Below are 18975 nucleotides of genomic sequence, written 5' to 3' on the forward strand. Positions count from 1 at the left end.
TACAAATAGCCATGTGAATGTAATTTACTAAAACGAAATGGCATATTTTGATTTGTCAAGATAATCAAACAGAAATGAAAATAGATGTATAGCCTAATATAGACATACATATAGACATACATTTAGGCCAACAACATGGTTAGGCCTATACAGAAATTACGAACTGTGATCTGTAAAAATAGGCCTGCATTGTTTGTAATATAAAAAATATTTGAAATACATGGCTTACAAGGGTTTTAAGTTTGAGCATGTTTTCTGTGTATTTCTGACACAGAGACAAGCACTCAATCCTCACAACAGATTAGCACCATGAGCAATGCTTTTTAATTGAACCTCTGGGATTGCTTCAAAAGGTTATTATATGAAAGACCAGTACTAAGAGAGTAGACATCATTCTGACACTCAGGATTACACTACTTTCCATTACATGAATATTCCTTTGATGTGAATAAGAGTTATTTTACACTATACAAAATGAAACAATGTAGTTATGCCAGTGGTGCATTGTTTATCACATGGATATTTTTATATTCTATCCGGTCTACTCTTTTCTATAATCAAGTGTTATGGTATATTTGTGCTCCCGAGTGGCGCAGCGGTCTAAGACACTGCAGCTCAGTGCAAGAGGTGTCACTACAGTACCTGTTTAGATTCTAGGTTGTATCACATAATGCCGTGATAGGGCGGCACACAATTGGCCCAGCGTTGTCCTGGTTTGGCCAGAGTAGGCAGTCATTGTAAATAAGAATTTGTTCTGACTTGCCTAGTTAAATAAATAAAAATATATAGTATGATAATGATGATTTCAGTAACATAATAGAGATATATAATACACTGTTCTATTTAATTGTGTAATCAGTATCAATAGTCTACCCTAGAGCAGGGAGACTGTATGTATTGTCATACTGGCCTGCCAGTGTCTTTGTTCTGTTTAGTGGGCCAGTCAAACTGCAGCACTCTCCGCCTAATGCAGCCTCTGTCTCATATACTTAGCATCCACATCAGACCTGTACATGCACTGCACTAGGAATACAAGGCCTGTCTGTCACTAGCCATGCAGTGTGTGCTGTGCCTGTGGCCACCTTGACCAAAATAAGACATATGATTAACATTAAGCCTGTCTTCAATCCTCCCAACCATGATGGAATGCAAGGAGGTCTTCAAATGGACACTAATACGCTGTGTAGTCTACATGATTGTACTTTTTTAAACTATTTGTGATTGAGCAGTGTTGATTTTGGTTATTGTCATTTTCTCTCTCGCTCTCTCCAGTGAGGGGTGTGTGTGTTGTTCATCCAGTTATGGCGCTGTTCTTGGTGATCTGCACAGCTCCAGTCCTCTCTGCCTGCTCCTGGCTGCCTCTGCAACCTGGTCTCAGAGCATTTCCTAATATTCTGTACGTAAATCCGAGACACCCATTTAGTATGTTATGTTGGTATGACATGTATTAATTTGTCAATGTCCATCATTCATTTCGTCGATATGTTATGAATTATAATGTAACAAATATTCAAAACATGCAATATGTTACGAATGTTTTAAATGTACAATATGTTACAAATTTGCAAAACATATGAAATGTTATGAATTCTAATTTGTTGTGGCTAACGTTAGCTAGGTTAGGGATTAAGATTAGAAATTAGTGTTAGGGGTTAGGGTTAAGGTTAGGAGTTACATTAAAGGGTTAGGGTTAGGGGAAGGGTTAGCTAAAAGCATTAATGTTAGGGCTAGGGGAAGGGTTAGCTAACATGCTATGTAGTTGCAAAGTAACTAAACAATAGTAAGTAGCTAAGTAACCATACCAAACGTAACATATCATACTAATTTAAGTACCCAAATTTACGTTTTCTATGTTACGCCTAGTCTATGACACCAGGCTGGGCTGCCTGTCTCTCTACAGACACTGGTCTCTCTGCAGTCTGCATGCCTGCCATTTTCAACGCCCACTAGCCTTTTCAACTGGATTATTAAAACAGGAACAGTATTAAACAGTATTATTGAATACTGTAGCTCTGAAGCTCTCACCAATCGCTCAACAGTTTAGCTCTCCAAATATGGCAGCTTTCTTACATTTACATTTTAGTAATTTAGCAGAAGCTGTTAACAATATGAATAATTTTCTTAGAGAATTTTACTAATGTTTGACCACTTATTATTAGCATTTATCTTTGTTTATCAGTCTATTGTTAAATGTATAATGTTTTTTGTCTTTTTCATTAATAGGCCTATCATCCTTAAAATATGTATTATTTCTCAAATAGTTGTGAATGGTATAACAATTTCTTTCTTGTTCTGTTGTAATGATCATGTGAATTGGCTAAAGATTTGACCTGATTACCCACCTTTCTCATCAATCTTGTGCATATGTTTCATGAATCATATATTCATCTGAAGTCAAATGAAACAGCAAAGGTTATTTTAGTCAGTGGCTTTAATCCCAGTGGTTTGTTTGGGTATAAGGAGATCAGATTTAAAATCAATGTCTGAATGTTCATAATCCCATGGTCTCTAATCCTTAGTTTTGCCACATGATTTGCTATGAGGAGGTTAAGATGAAATCAAAGGTATTATGGCTCTAGATCTTATATCGTGGCAATGATCTAGTCAACACAAAATCCATACAGACATTCAGCATCCAGCCAGTCTCAGTACAGAAGCTGAAAATTTAAAAGTTTGAAAATACATGAACAGATTAAAGTAGCTTTTTTACAAATGATTTGAAACAAGGATGCGGTTTTCACTACAGACTGTATCATGTCATTCAATTGCACATGGCTTTTGACAGAGTTTGTTTAATTTCCTGTGATACCAAATCTCCAAGCTTCTCCCAAATCACAACTGTTATGGTATGTGCATTTGTATTGTGTTCTCAATATTCCATGATGTTCTCTTATAACATTTCAATAACAAAAGCTGTCTTGTTGTTGTTGTTGGTGTTACTGTGTGTCAGGTGACTGTATCCCATACTTCCCTGCAGGAGCGGCTTGTTCTCCCTGAGCTTCCACAGCGCCACAGAAAGAAAGAAAATGGCAGAATCTCTGTTTCACCATCCCTTTGTTGTCCAAAACAATGGCTCTGAGAGATACAGACAGATAAAAGGGGGATGGTGAAAGGAAGAGAGAAAGCGAGAGAGAGAGAGATAGAGAGCGAGCGAGAGAGACAGCTAGGGAGGGAGAAGGCTGATTTGAGGCTAGTTGCACTATCCATCTATTATGGTAAATAAAATGTGAGTGCAACAGCGAGCCTGTTCAAGGCACTCAATACGGAGATACGATATCCGAAAGAGCCTACATTGTGACATGCACTCGTCAAGACGCAAGTACACAGGCTTTACCAAAACACTGCAGTAGATGTTTGCTCATGTCTGGGCGATTAGGATAGACCAAAAGCATGTGAGAAGTGTGATGTTGATGGACCAGTCAGTGTAGGCCTCAGTGAACTCACCATCAAAACATACAGATACAAATGACCATTTGAAAAAATAATAATTTGGAATTCATACTCCTCCCTCATGGTAATGAAGAGTTTGCCCCTTGCGTGAAAACTTAAAGGTCGAGTATTTTGATAATATTAAAACCACAATTAAACCCCAACCCATCTTACAGTTATTGATAGAAGACAATCAAATAAAATGTTATTTGTTACATGCGCCGAATACAACAGGTGTAGTAGACCTTACAGTGAAATGCTTACTTATAAGCCATTAACCAACAATGCACTTTTAAGAAAAATACCAACAAAAAAAAGTAAGAAATAAAAGTAACAAATAATTCAAGAGCAGCAGTAAAATAACAATAGCGAGGCTATACACTGGGGGTACCGGTACCAAGTCAATGTGCGGGGGCACCGGTTAGTCGAGGTAATTGAGGTAATATGTACATGTAGGTAGAGGTATTAAAGTGACTATGCATAGATGATAACAACAGAGAGTAGCAGTGGTGTAAAGGGGGAGGGGCAATGAAAATAGTCTGGGTAGCCTTTTGATTAGATGTTCAAGATTCTTATGACTTGGGGTACAAGCTGTTTAGAAGCCTCTTGGACCAAGACTTGGCGCTCCAGTACCGCTTGCCGTGCGGTAGAGAGAGAACAGTCTATGACTAGAGTGGCTGGAGTCTTTGAACATTTTTAGGGCCTTCCTCTGACACCGCCTGGTATAGAGGTCCTGAATGGCAGGAAGCTTGGCCCCAGTGATGTACTGGGCCGTACGCACTACCCTCTGTAGTGCCTTGCAGTCGGAGGCCGAGCAGTTGTTATACCAGGCATTGATATAACCCGTCAGGATGCTCTCAATTGTGCAGCTGTAGAACCTTTTGAGGATCTGAGGACCCATGCCAAATCTTTTCAGTCTCCTGATTGGAAATTGGTTTTGTCGTACCGTCTTCAGGACTGTCTTGGTGTGCTTGGAACATGTTAGTTTGTTGGTGATGTGGATGCCAAGGAACTTGAAGCTCTCAACCTAATCCACTCCAACCCCATCGATGAGAATGGGGGGGGGGGGGTACTCAGTCCTCCTTTTCCTGTAGTCTACAATCATCTTCTTTGTCTTGATCACTTTGAGGGAGAGGTTGTTGTTCTTGCACCACTCGGTCAGGTCTCTGACTTCCTTCCTATAGGCTAGCTCGTCATTGTCGGCGATCAGGCCTACCACTGTTGTGTCTTCAGCAAACTTAATGATGGTGTTGGAGTCGTGCCTGGCCGTGCAGTCACGAGTTAACAGGGAGTACAGGAGAGGACTGAGCACGCACCCCTGAGGGGCCCCCGTGTTGAGGATCAGCCTGGTGGATATGTTGTCACCTACCCTTACCACCTGGGGGCGGCCCGTCAGGAAGTCCAGGATCCAGTTGCAGAGGGAGGTGTTTAGTCCCAGGGTCCTTAGCTTATTGATGAGCTTTGAGGGCACTATGGTGTTGAATGCTGAGCTGTAGGTTACCTTAGTGTTCTTGGGCACAGGGACTATGGTGGTCTGCTTGAAAAAATGTTGGTATTACAGACTCAGACAGGGAGAGGTTGAAAATGTCAGTGAAGGCACTTGGCAGTTGGTCAGCGCATGCTGAATGTTGATCTGTTTAAAGGTCTTACTCACATCGGCTGCAGAGAGCATGATCACACAGTCTTCCAGAACAGCTGATGCGCTCATGCATGTTTCAGTGCAATTTGCCTCGAAACGAGCATAGAAGTTATGTAGCTCGTCTGGTATGCTTGTGTCACTGGGCAGCTCTCGACTGTGCTTCCCTTTTCTAGTCTGTAATAGTTTGCAAGCCCTGCCACATCCGACGAGTGTCAGAGCCGGTGTAGTCTGATTCGATATTCAATCTTGTATTGACACTTTGCCTGCAGCTCTACCCTTTAGCTCAGTGCGAATGTTACCTGTAATCCATGGCTTCTGGTTGGGGTATGTACGTACAGTTACTGTGGGGACGACGTCCTCGATGCGCTTATTGATAAAGCCAGTGACTGATGTGGTGTACTCCTCAATCGGAAGAATCCCGGAACATATGGCAGTCTGGGCTAGCAAAACAGTCCTGTAGTTTAGCAGCTACTTCATCTGCCCACGTTTTTATAGACCGAGTCACTGGTGCTTCCTGCTTTAATTTTTGCTTGTAAGCAGCAATCAGGAGGACAATCCGCCTGGCCCTCCGGCCTTGTGAATGTTAACCTGTTTAAAGGTCTTACTCAAAATAAGGGTCCGATCCTTAAGAGGTTTTAAAGGTCTTACATCGGCTGCGGAGAGCATGATCACACAGTCGACGAGCGTTGGAGCCGGTGTAGTACGATTCAATCTTAGTCCTGTATTGATGCTTTTCCTGTTTGATGGTTCGTCGGAGGGCATTCTCCAGTAATGGAGAATTCATTTGAAAGAGCTCAATTTGAAATGTGTGTAATACCCTGTTAAAACCATCTATTAGAAACACTATGTTTTACTACCACCTTTGCTGTTGAGACTATTTTGTTATGCATTGCTTCAAATAATGTCTTGCTTTCATATGCAAACTTTGAAAAAAATGTCAAGTCAATCTTTTAAAGGTGCAATATGCAGAAATAGCTTGCAAAATTTCGAACAGTTCACCTAATTTCAGTTTGTGACAAAACAAGCAATCTGTAACGATCGTCTGTGGTGGAAGAAGGTGAGGACCAAAGCGCAGCGTGGTAAGTGTTCATGTTTTTAATAAAATAACTGAACACTGAACAAAAAAAACAAACGACAAAAGAACAGTCCTGTAAGGTGAATGAAAAAACACTAAACAGGAAATAAACACCCACAACTCAAAAGTGAAACCAGGCTACCTAAGTATGTTTCTCAATCAGGGACAACGATTGACAGTTGCCTCTGATTGAGAACCATACCAGGCCGAACACAGGAAATCCCAAATTATAGAAAAAAGAACATAGACAACCCACCCAACTCACGCCCTGACCATACTGAAACAAAGGCAAAATAAAAGAACTAAGGTCAGAACGTGACACAGTCATTGTGTAAAGAATCATTGTATTGCTGTGAAATATATTTTCCATAACCCATAATATTGTATTATTAGAGGTTTGAAACTAAAATTAAGAACTGGAAGCATAGAAAGAAAAAGAGAAAAAGCCTCAAACTGTAACCAATGCCTGCAACCTGGTTCAGGTTATCAGTCAACCTACCAGGGTATTTACAAACAGCACAGCAATTAAATCATCAACATGTAATGATCACATCTTTACTAATGCTGCAGAAATCTGCTTTAAAGCTCTGTCCAAATCCAATGAATGTAGTGATCACAATATAGTAGCCATATCTAGGAAAACCTAAGTTCCAAAGGCTGGGCCTAATCTAGTGTATAAGAGGTCATACAAAATGTTTTGTGGTGATTCCTATGTTGATGATGTAAAGAATATTTGCTGGTCTGTGGTGTGTAATGAGGAGCAACCAGACGCTGCACTTGACACATTTATGAAATTGCTTATTCCAGTAACGAATAAGCATGCACCCATTAAGAAAATGACTGTAAAAATGATTAAATCCCTGTGGATTGATGAGGAATTGAAAAATTGTATGTTTGAGAGGGTGGAGTCAAAAGGAATGACAAATAAGTCTGGCTGCATGACCGATTGGCAAACGTACACTAAGCTGAATAAAAAGAAGAAGAAACTGTACTATGAAACAAAGATTAATGATGTAAAGAATTATAGTAAAAAGCTTTGGAGCACCTTAAATGAAATTTTGGGCAAATGGCAAACTTAAAGCTTCATCATTCATTGACTCAGAAGTCTCACTCATCACAAAACCCACTGATATTGCCAACTACTAATAGTTTTTTAATTGGCAAGATTAGCAAACTTAGGCTACAACTTGGACGGAAATTGATTGAGGATAATTAGTAGATGATATTGCCACTCTTATTTGCTATATCTTCAATCTAAGCCTACAATAAAATTTGTACCCTCAGACCCGGAGGGAAGCAACAGTAATTCTGCTACCCAAGAATAGTAAACTTTTGGAAAAAAATTGTGCTTGACCAGATACAATGCTATTTTACAGTGAACAAATTGACAACAGACTTTCAGCATGCATATAGGGAAGGACATTCAACATGCACGGCAATTACACAAATGACTGATGATTGGCTGAGAGAAATTGATGTAAAAATGATTGTGGGAGCTGTTTTGTTAGACTTCAGTGCTGCTTTTGTCATTATTGATCATAGTCTGCTGTTGGAAAAAAACATACACTACCGTTCAAAAGTTTGGGACCACTTAGAAAAGCTCATTTTTTACCCATTAAAATAACATCAAATTGATCAGAAATACAGTGTTAACATTGTTAATGTTGTAAATTACTATTGTAGCTGGAAACTGATGATTTTTCTATGGAATATCTACAGAGGCCCATTATCAGCAACCATCACTCCTGTGTTCCAATGGCACGTTGTGTTAGCTAATCTAAGTTTATCATTGGCAGCTTCATTAAATAGTACCCGCAAAACACCAGTCTCAACGTCAACAGTGAAGAGGCGACTCCAGGATGCTGGCCTTCCAGGTAGAATTCCTCTGTCCAGTGTCTTTTGCCCATCTTTTATCTTTTCTTTTTATTGGCCAGTCTGAGATATGGCTTTTTCTTTGGAACTGCCTAGAAGGTCAGCATCCCGGAGTCGCCTCTTCACTGTTGATGTTGAGACTGGTGTTTTGCTGGTACTATTTAATGAAGCCACCAGTTGAGGACTTGTAAGGTATCTGTTTCTCAAACTAGACACTCTAATGTACTTGTCCTCTTTCTCAGTTGTGCACCAGGGCCTCCCACTCCTCTTTCTATTCTGGTTAGAGACAGATTGCGTTGTTCTGTGAAGGGAGTAGTACACAGTGTTGTACGAGATGTTTAGTTTCTTGACAATTTCTCGCATAGAATAGCCTTCATTTCTCAGAACAAGAATAGACTGAATATACTTTTTTTCTGAAAAAAGTGCTTTGTTTCTGGCCATTTTGAGCCTGTAATCAAACCCACAAATGCTGATGCTCCAGATATTCAACTAATCTAAAAACCTGTTTTATTGCTTCTTTAATCAGAAAAACAGTTTTCAGCTCTGCTAACATAATTGCAAAAGGGTTTTCTAAAGATCAATTAGCCTTTTAAAATGATAACGTGCCATTGAAACACCCCCTGCTATATTGTGGAGAAATAGTTACCTGTCTAACAGAACATGGAGGGTGTTCTTTAATGGAAGCCTCTCCAACATATTCCAGGCAGAATCAGGAATTCCCAGGGTAGCTGTCTAGGCCCCTTACTTTAAAAAATCATTACTAATGACCTGCCATTGGCTCTGAGTAAAGCTTGTGTGTCTATGTATGCAGATGACTTAACACTATACACGTCAGCTACTGCAGTGAGTGAAATCACTGCAACACTTAACAAAGAACTGCAGTCAGTTTCAGAATGGGTGGAAAGAAATAAGCTTGTCCTAAATATTTCTAAAACTTTAAGCATTGTAATTCGGACAAATCATTCACTAAACCCTAAACCTAAACTCAATTTTGTATTGAATAATGTGGAAATTGAGCAAGTTGAGGAGACTAAACTGTTGCATCAAAACATGTTGATGCAACAGTATCTAAGATGGGGAGAAGTCTGCCCATAATAAAGCTTTGCTCTGCCTTCATAACAACACTATCAACTAGGCAGGTGCACAAAGAGGAACTTAGGAAAATTACAACTGGATCAGCTATTCCGGAAGACTGTGTGATCACGCTCTCCGCAGCCAATGTGAGTAAGACCTTTAAACAGGTCAACATTCACAAGGCCGCAGGGTCAGACAGATTACCAGGACGTGTACTGCGAGCATGCGCTGACCAACTAGCAAGTGTCTTCAATGACATTTTCAACCTCTCCCTGTCCGAGTCTGTAATACCAATATGTTTTAAGCAGACCAACATAGTCCCTTTGCCCAAGAACACTAAGGTAACCTGCCTAAATGACTAACAACCTGTAGCACTCATGTCTGTAGCCATGAAGTGCTTTAAAAGGCTGGTCATGGCTCACATCAACACCATTATCCCAGGAACCCTAGACCCACCCCAATTTGCATACCGCCCCAACAGATCCACAGATGGTGAATTTGCTCGGGTCGCACGAAAAGTTACATATTGCAGCTTTAAGAAGTTCATAATTGTATTGTTCACCTAATTATTTTGTGCCTTTTTGTCACTCGAACTGGTGATGCTGCTTGTGACAACACTGTTGTTGAGATTTAACTTTTACATCGGTGAAAATACAAATTGCATTTAACAAAGCGACTTGCTAAATCATACTTACCTCTTACAAGTCTAGAGAAAGTCTTGTTAAATATCGATCTATGGAAATTACCTGAATTTGACTGCTGTGTGGAGGATTAACCAACGTTGCAACCGGAGCTATCCTGACTTCGTCAGATCAGGAGATGTAGAGGATGGCTTTGTTCCGAGACGAGCAGAGGACTTATTTTATGACACTGGACATATTTTCTATTGCATGCAGGGCATTCTTTGCAATGGATTTCAGATAGGCATTGGCCTTGGAATTATTGTTTCAAGGGTTTCGCTATAGTACCGTGATTAACATTGGTTTTCCATTCATTTCCTGAATCATTCATCTTTTATCAACATTCATTGAGCTCCAACGTGTCAACGTTTGCTTGCAAGCTTGCTAAGTTGAACAGAGCAGTGACTGAGTTTTAAAAGTGCACTCTATACCCGGGGGATTCTATTTTTATTTCTATATTGTGATTGATTGTGTTGTGTGACTGATCATTCTTATCTGATAGTACATCCAGCAGCATATCACCCTGCATCCCACTGCTGGCTTGCGTCTGAAGCTCAGCAGGGTTGGTCCTGGATGGGAGACCAGATGCTGCTGGAAGTGGTGTTGAAGGGCCAGTAGGAGGCACCCTTTCCTCTGGATGTGGAAAAAGTCAAGGGGTCTGAATGCCTTTCTGAATGCACTGTATATTTACATACATTTTTTTCAACTGGTACCAGGGGATCTTCAGATGAGTCTTGTGAGACCTGTGGGCTTCCTAGAGCAAAATAACCGACATGTACAATACCAGTCAAATGTTTGGACACACCTACTCATTCAACATTTTTCTTTATGTTTTACTATTTTCTACATTGTAGAATAATAGTGAATACATCAAAACTATGGATAACACAAATGGAATCATGTAGTAACCAAAAAAGTGTTAAACAAATCAAAATATATTTAATATTGAAAGAAGCCCCCTTTACCTTGAAGACAGCTTTGCACACTCTTGCCATTCTCTCAACCAGCTTCATGAGGAATGTTTTTCCAACAGTCTTGAAGGAGTGTCCACATAGGCTGAGCACTTGCTTTTGCTTTTCCTTCACTCTGTGGTACAATGCTGGTTAAGAGTGCCTTGAATAAAAAAAAAAATCACAGACAGTGTCACCAGAAAACCACCCCCACACCATCAAATCTCCTCCTCCATGCTTCACGGGGGGAGCCACATATGGGGAGATCATCCATTCACCTACTCGGCGTCTCAGAAAGACACGGCTGTTGGAACCAAAAATCTCCAATTTGGACTCATCAGATCTAAGGACAGATTTTCAACTGTCTAATGTCCATTGCTTAAATGTATTAAGAAGGAAATAAACATATTAGGAAGGTACACCTGTTAATTGAAATGCATTCCAGGTGACTACCTCATGAAGCTGGTTGAGAGAATGCCATGAGTGTGCAAAGCTGTCATCAAGGCAAAGGTTGGCTATTTGAAGAATCTCAAATGTAAAATATATTTTGATTATTTTTTGGTTACTACATTATTCCAAATGTGTTATTTAATTGTTTGGATGTCTTCACTATTATTGTAGAATGTAGAAAATAGTAAAAGTAAAGAAAAACCCTTGAATGAGTAGGTGTTCTAAAACTTTTGACCAGTAGTGGAATCACTGGCAACTTTAATAATCGAACACGAGTCACTTTAATAATGTTTACATATTGCTTTACTCATCTCATATGTACAGTGCCTTGCGAAAGTATTCGGCCCCCTTGAACTTTGCGACCTTTTGCCACATTTCAGGCTTCAAACATAGAGATATAAAACTGTATTTTTTTGTGAAGAATCAACAACAAGTGGGACACAATCATGAAGTGGAACGACATTTATTGGATATTTCAAACTTTTTTAACCAATCAAAAACTGAAAAATTGGGCGTGCAAAATTATTCAGCCCCCTTAAGTTAATACTTTGTAGCGCCACCTTTTGCTGCGATTACAGCTGTAAGTCGCTTGGGGTATGTCTCTATCAGTTTTGCACATCGAGAGACTGAAATATTTTCCCATTCCTCCTTGCAAAACAGCTCGAGCCCAGTGAGGTTGGATGGAGAGCATTTGTGAACAGCAGTTTTCAGTTCTTTCCACAGATTCTCGATTGGATTCAGGTCTGGACTTTGACTTGGCCATTCTAACACCTGGATATGTTTATTTTTGAACCATTCCATTGTAGATTTTGCTTTATGTTTTGGATCATTGTCTTGTTGGAAGACAAATCTCCGTCCCAGTCTCAGGTCTTTTGCAGACTCCATCAGGTTTTCTTCCAGAATGGTCCTGTATTTGGCTCCATCCATCTTCTCATCAATTTTAACCATCTTCCCTGTCCCTGCTGAAGAAAAGAAGGCCCAAACCATGATGCTGCCACCACCATGTTTGACAGTGGGGATGGTGTGTTCAGGGTGATGGGCTGTGTTGCTTTTACGCCAAACATAACGTTTTGCATTGTTGCCAAAAAGTTACATTTTGGTTTCATCTGACCAGAGCACCTTCTTCCACATGTTTGGTGTGTCTCCCAGGTGGCTTGTGGCAAACTTTAAACAACACTTTTTATGGATATCTTTAAGAAATGGCTTTCTTCTTGCCACTCTTCCATAAAGGCCAGATTTGTGCAATATACGACTGATTGTTGTCCTATGGACAGAGTCTACCACTTCAGCTGTAGATCTCTGCAGTTCATCCAGAGTGATCATGGGCAGTTTTATATCTTTATGTTTGAAGCCTGAAATGTGGCAAAAGGTCGCAAAGTTCAAGGGGGCCGAATACTTTCGCAAGGCACTGTATATACTGTATTCAATTCTACTGTATTTAGTCAATGCCACTCTGACATTGCAAGTGTTAATATTTACATATTTCTTAATTCCATTCTTTTACTTTTAGATTTGTGTATTGTTAGATACTACTGCACTGTTGGAGCTAGGAACACAAGCATTTCGCTACACCCACAATAACATTGGCTAAATATGTGTATATGACCAATAACATTTGATTTGATCTATGCTCTACCAACTGAGCTACCCAGGACTATAAAAGTGGAAGTACCATGGTACATTTTTGTAAGGGAGTGGAGGATACATAGCCAGAAGCACATTTGAATGCATTCAACTGAAATGTGTCTTCTGCATTTAACCTAATGCAGAAGAGGTGCAGGGGGCTGCCTTCATTGACATCCACATCATTGGCACCTGTGGAGCAGTTGCTGTGGGTTCACTGCCTTGTTCAAGGGCAGATTTTTCCACCTTGGGGTTTGAACCAGTGACCTTTTGGTGTTGGCCCAATGATCTTAACCGCTAGGCTACCTGCCAAATTAATGCATAGAACTGCATGAAATTCATTAAACATTTGCATTATATTCTCTCTGCTCCATGGAAAATGTGCAGAATTGCAGCAGACTTGCTTTAAAACTGAAAAATGTTCTCTACGCTGTCAAGAGGAGGGCCGCTAAAATGTTTTGCTCACAACCACATTTTACGTAGGGCCCCCAAAAGGCTAGGGCCGGCTCTGACTGCATGTGTTGGTATGGATGTGGGTATGTAGACCTGCAAACCATTGCGGCCCCTCATGATGAGCTCATCTTTTTTATCGCCCCATCCTCGTCAAAGTTGCCAGTCCCTGTTTTAATGGTTGAAAGTGCAGTGATAACACATTCAGGTGACAATTAAACCAAAAATCTGACTTTGATTTTCCATTGGAATTTAGTTGTGCTTTTAGATGGTTGAAAGCATAGTAATAACATATTGGGAATTCAACAAAGTTTTTGCTGTGTTTTTGAGTGGGTGAAAAGATGTTGGAATCTCATTGATCAATGTATCTACTAAATATTACCCAATTCTCCACGTTGAAATGACGTGGTGTACCCACTGTGCTGTCATACTACCAGCTGCAATACATATGTTTGAGTTTGACTTCTCCAATTTGCAACTGTCCAACACTGGGTGGCAGCAGCGTTGCTTAGTAACTACAGCAAATGGCTGACCTTTTCAATGTGGTCATAAAAATGTATGAAGGCCTATTATTTATTTGACTAAATTCCTTCTCTGCCTTGTAGTCTCTCTCCCCATCTCCCCTCTCTACCTGCCCCTCTCCCTCTCCCTCACCCTCTCACTCTCACTCATACTCACGCTCACTCACACACACATACACACATGGATCCTGGCCAAATAGAGCAAACAGAGGTTACATTCAACCATGTGTGTGTGCACCATATAAATATAATGAATAGAATGGGCTTGGAACCTCTAACCTTGGCAATTTGACTGGTAAACTAATGGGTACACAAAATGGCCAGCTGGTACTGTGATGCAATAATTTACATGGTTGTGTACAAAGATCGTTCAAATTATGATAACTGATGTGGCTCATTCAATGGAATGTATTTTTTTGCTATGTCAGTTGACACAGCAGAGATTGATGTGAACACTTCCTGCTTTCACTTCCTGTTTTTACTTCCTGTTCTGCTCCAATGGGTACTCTCAAAATGCCAGTACACCCATTCAGCCATCATTGACTTCTATTCATTCTATTTCTATGGTGTGCACATGATTTTGTGTGTGTGTGTGTGTGTGTCTGTCTGTGCATGAGTGTATGTGAGGGGCAGTGATGGTAATGATGGGCTATCTGACACAAGTCACAGACTGTAACAAGCAGTCGGCAGGGTGGCTGTTGGGGAACAACATTCAGGGATGGACACATCAGCCATGATAGGCCACCCCCCTCCACACACACACACACACACACACACACACACACACACACACACACACACACACACACACACACACACACACACACACACACACACACACACACACACACACACACACACACACACACACACACACACACACACACACACACACACACACAGAGAGACAGAGACAGAGACAGAGACAGAGACAGAGACAGAGACAGAGACAGAGACAGAGACAGAGGACAGAGACAGAGTGAGAGAAAAAGGAGGTAGGACCATACTGACTTTGAATACACTGTAGGATTTTCAGCCTATTTGGACATCAAGCTTTGGAAGTATCTGATACGCTGAAAATAATTATGCGTGTCAAAAAAGCCCTTAATGTGGGATTGAGAGAGAGTATGACATTTAGATTGGTCACTTATTCCCTGATGTGGAGTGTGATGTCATGTGCTTGTCATATTAAAGACATACTGTATTAATCTATCAATTTTTTTTTTAAAGGTCCTTCATATGGGGTGACACGGTTTGATTCATTGTATTGAAAATCCACACTATCGGTGACCTAAATGCAGGGGTGGAACTAACGAATTACAAATAGTCTCATTACTGTAATTGAGTAGCTTTTCCGAGTACTTCAGAAATTTTACTTAAAAGTATGTTTTGAATTAAGTGCTTTACTTTACTACCTTTCTAAAACCATCTGTTACAGAGTACAACTTTGTAGGCTATCCATGATAGTAAATCATGATGGCACAGAAGGTTTGAGGGCGGGAGCCCATTGGACCCAGATTTTTTGTTATTGTTGTTTAGTCAGTGACCAATCAAAAAAAGAAAATCTTGCATCAAGTTCAAAACAGGCCAATAAAATCAAGCTGAGCACACAAACCACATTATGATGATCATAAGATTTTCAAAAAGGCAAAAATAACTTAGTTAGAGAGAAGTGTCATGAAATAGAGAAAAGGTTTGGTAACATTTCATTTGAAAGTGTCCTTATTACAATGTAATTACATATGTACAGTGCATTTGGAAATAATTCAGACCTGTTTACTTTTTCCACATTTTGTTACGTTACAGCCTTATTCTCAAATAGATTAAATAGTTTATTTCCCTCATCAACCACCAAGTCTCTTCCTAGAGCTGGCCACACGGCCAAACTGTTCTATCGCGTCCCTTTAACTCTCTGTTCCGAACGTACTGATAGCCTTTAGCCGTACCCTTATCCCACTCCTCCTCTGTTCCTCTGGCGATGTAGAGGTTAATCCAGGCCCCGCAGTGCCTAGCTTCACCCCTACTCTTCAGGTGCTCTCATTTGTTGACTTCTATAACCGTAAAAGCCTTGGTTTCATGCATTAGAATCCTCCTCTCTAAGTTTGTTTTATTCACTGCTTTAGCACACTCTACACTTTGTGTTGTTGTATGTGTCGAACTGCTTTGCTTTATCTTGGCCAGGTCACAGTTGTAAATGAGAACTTGTTCTCAACTAGCCTACCTGATTAAATAAAGGTGAAATAAAATGTCAAATATTTCAAAATCGGGGAGAAGGGCCTTGGTCAGGGAGGTGAGCAAGAACCCAATGGTCACTATGACAGAGCTCCAGAGTTCCTCTGTGGAGATGGGAGAACATTCCAGAAGGACAACCATCTCTGCAGCACTCCAGGTCTTTATGGTAGAGCAGCCATACGGAAGCAACTACTCAGTAAAAGGCACATGACAGTCCACTTGGAGTTTGCCAAAAGGCATCAAAAGGCACCTAAAGGAGTTTTAAGGAATTGTCCATAGAGCGCCGAGACCAGATTGTGTTGAGGCACAGATCTGGGGAAGTGTACCAAAAAATGTCTGCGGCGTTGAAGATCCACAAAAACACAGTGGCCTCCATCATTCTTAAATGGAAGAAGTTTGGAACCACCAAGACTCTTACTAGAGCTCGCCACCCGGCCAAACTGAGAAATCGGGGGAGAAGGGCCTTGGTCAGGGAGGTGACCAGGAACCCGATGGTCATTCTGAGAGAGCTTCAGAGTTCCTCTGTGGAGATGGGAGAACCTTCCAGGAAGACAACCATATCTCGCACCTAAAGGACTCTCAGACCATGAAAAACAAGATTCTCTGGTCTGCTAAAACCAAGACTGAACTATTTTGCCTGAATGCCAAGCGTCACACCTGGAGGAAACCTGACACCATCCCTATGGTGAAGCATGGTGGTGACTGTAACATGATTTTTAATAAAACTGAACACTAGAACAAAAAATAACAAAGCGGAACAAACAAAACAGTTCTGTCTGAGCCAGACACACAAAACGTAAAATAACTACCCACAAAACACAGGTAGGAAAAGGCTACCTAAGTATGATTCTCAATCAGAGACAACGATAGACAGCTGCCTCTGATTGAGAACCACACCCGGCCAAACACACAGATATAGAAAACATAGAACACAAAATATGGAATGTCCACCCCAACTCAGGCCCTGACCAAACCCAAATCGAGATATAAAAAGGATCTCTAAGGTCAAGGTGTGACAGTCCCCCCCCCCCCCCCCAAAGGTGCGGACTCCGGCTGCAAAACCTAAACCTATAGGGAAGGGTCTGGGTGGGCATCTATCCGCAGTGGTGGGACGTGGCCCGCCCCACCTTAGGCTTGGCCCACTTAGGTGGCGCCTCTGGAGTGGGGACCCTCACCGCTGACCCCGGCCAGGAGGGAGACTGGCAGCTCCGGACAGGAGGGCGACTCTGGCAGCTCCGGACAGGAGGGCGACTCTGGCAGCTCCGGACAGGAGGGCGACTCTTGCAGCTCCGGACAGGAGACAGGCACAGGACTCACCAGGCTGGGGAGACCAACTGGAGGCCTGGTCCATGGAGGAGGCACAGGATAGACCGGGCTGTGGGGGAGCACTGGAGATCTGGTGCGTAGCCTTGATACCACTCTTCCAGGCTGAATAACCACTCTAGCCCGGCAAGTGCGGAGAGCTGGAACAGGTCACACTGGGATCTCCTGGCGAACTGGGGAAACCCTGCCTAGAGCCGGCGCGGGATATCCTGGCCCGAGGAGGTGCACTGGGAGGTCTGGAGAGCCTGGAAGAGCCTGGCAGATGCGGGAAGACGGAATGTAACGCACCGGGCTAAGAACACGTACTGGAGATCTGTAGCGCCAAGCTGGCACAAGACGTGCAGGGCTGGGAAATTGCACAGGAGGCCTGGAGCGTGGGGCTGGCACAGTCTTCAAAAGACGGCTAGCACGCACCTCAGGACGAGTTTGGAGAGCTGACTCAGGTGACATTAAATCGAGGACACGCTCCAACGGGCGGATGTCGTGTCTCGAGCACCAACATAGCAACTCTCTCATTACTCTCTCCTCCAATCTCCCCATCAACTCCTTCACTGTCTCTGCTTCCTTCGCTCACCTCCAATTTCATCTTGACTGGCTCTGGTTCCATTCTCGGCTCCGCGGACCATCCCGTGTGCCCCTCCGAAAAAAACAATTGGGGCTGCCTCTCCTGGCCATGCGGGCTTGGTCCTTTGGTGGTGGTTCTTTGGTGGTAGTTCTATAACGGCTGTTTGAAGAAGAGGACCAAGGTTCAGCGTGGTATGTGTTCATGATTTTTAATAAAACTGAACACTAGAACAAAAAAAAAAAAATAACAAACAAAACCATTCTGTCTGGTGCAGACACACAAAACAGAAAATAACTACCCACAAAACACAGGTAGGAAAAGGCTACCTAAGTATGATTCTCAATCAGAGACAATGATAGACAGCTGCCTCTGATTGAGAACCACACCCGGCCAAACACACAGAAATAGAAAACATAGAACACAAAACATAGAATGCCCACCCCAACTCACTCCCTGACCAAACCAAAATAGAGACATAAAAAGGATCTCTAAGGTCAGGGTGTGACAGTGACAGCCTGATGCTGTGGGGATGTTTTTCAGTGGCAGGTACTGAGAAACTAGTCAGGATCGATGGCAAGATGAATGGAGCAAAGTACAGAGATATCCTTGATGAAAACCTGCTCCAGAGTGCTCAGGACCTCAGACTGGGGTGAAGGTTCACCTTCCAACAGAACAATGACCCTAAGGACACAGCCAAGACTACGCAGGAGTGGCTTCGAGACAAGTCTCTGAATGTCCTTGAGTGGCCCAGCCAGAACCCGGACCTGAACCCAATCGAACATCTCTGGAGAGACCTGAAAATAGCTGTGCAGCAACGCTCCCCATCCAATCTGACAGAGCTTGAAAGGATTTTCAGCGATGAATTGGAGAAACTCCCCAAATACGGTCAGACCCAAAAAGACTCGATGCTGTAATCACTGTCAAAGGTGCTTCAAAAAAGTCCTGAGTAAAGGGTCTGAATATTTATGTTAATGTAATATTTCAGTTGTTTATTTTTAATACATTTGTTAAAAATTCTAAAAACCTGTTTTTGCTTTGTCATTATGGGTATTCTGTGTAGATTGATGAGGAAAAAAAACATTTAATCCATTT

The sequence above is a fragment of the Oncorhynchus gorbuscha genome, linkage group LG02 (assembly GCF_021184085.1).
Source record: "Oncorhynchus gorbuscha isolate QuinsamMale2020 ecotype Even-year linkage group LG02, OgorEven_v1.0, whole genome shotgun sequence".
NCBI classification, from domain to species: domain Eukaryota; kingdom Metazoa; phylum Chordata; class Actinopteri; order Salmoniformes; family Salmonidae; genus Oncorhynchus; species Oncorhynchus gorbuscha.